The sequence below is a fragment of the Cynara cardunculus genome (genome assembly GCF_001531365.2).
Source record: "Cynara cardunculus var. scolymus isolate 2C chromosome LG 5, CcrdV1, whole genome shotgun sequence".
NCBI lineage: Eukaryota > Viridiplantae > Streptophyta > Magnoliopsida > Asterales > Asteraceae > Cynara > Cynara cardunculus.
Genome location: NC_037532.1, coordinates 32,962,495 through 32,963,572, shown reverse-complemented (window position 1 = coordinate 32,963,572; position 1,078 = coordinate 32,962,495).

The following is a 1,078-nucleotide window of genomic DNA, read 5'->3' as shown; positions in this document are numbered from 1 at the left end:
TTGCTGTGAAGTTTACGTGTAAAAATGTGGTCTCACGGGTCTCACGAAAACAGGCTGGTCTCACGTGAACCCAACCCTATATATATATACACACTGGAAATGAGTGCAAAAAAACATTTAAAGTAATATTGACATTTGAGGAGACTTTTTGGACATTAAAGAAGCAGCAGAATGGGTTTGGATTCATAAACCTATTTATTAGGAAGTTACTACGCCTGCCGCTTCTCCACTTTCCACGCTTCTATCTCTCTCTCTCTTCATTTTCTATAATCTTAAATCTTATATTTTTACTCAATCATCTTATACTTTTACCAACTGAACTACATATCAAACATATATATATATATATATATATATATATATATATATATAGATAGGGCTAAGATCAAATGATAATCATTCATTTTGTGTTAACTTTGTTGACCTATCTTAACCAATCAAATTCCTTCATTATTGTAGGTTGGTGTATTGTCCAATTTTTACTTCCAAGGGTAGTTTAGTCATTTGGTTACATATGTAACCCCCAAACAATTAATGAGGGGTTACAAAAAATCATATCCCAAGAAATAATCATTTATTTAATTAATATATTTCTTTTTAATCATTCGACTTACATGTTCATTATTGTAGGAAAAAATCATATCCCCAAAAATCATCATTCATTTAATTAATATCTTTGTTTTTAGTATTTATATTCCATGTTCACTTTTGTATGAGTTTTAAATCGAATAAGAAACACGGTAATAATGATATTCAGCGTCGATCAAGCTAATATGGATAAATGTAAAGGAAAARAAATTGATAACAACGTGGAGATTACAAATGTTTATGAAGACAATCCGAGTTCGGGGTCGGGAAGTCATGAAATCAACCAAACCGAACGTCTTGGTAATAGATTTTTTTTTTTTTTAATATTCATATTGATCGAAAGAATGTTGTTGTCGATGTGTTGTGTTTTTTATTGTTCATCTCATATTATTTCTATGATATTCTATCACCATGGTGAATTTTCATCTCACGTATAAAAATCGTTAACTATGAGTGGTCAACTAATTATAAAATTCATTTATGTTCATAT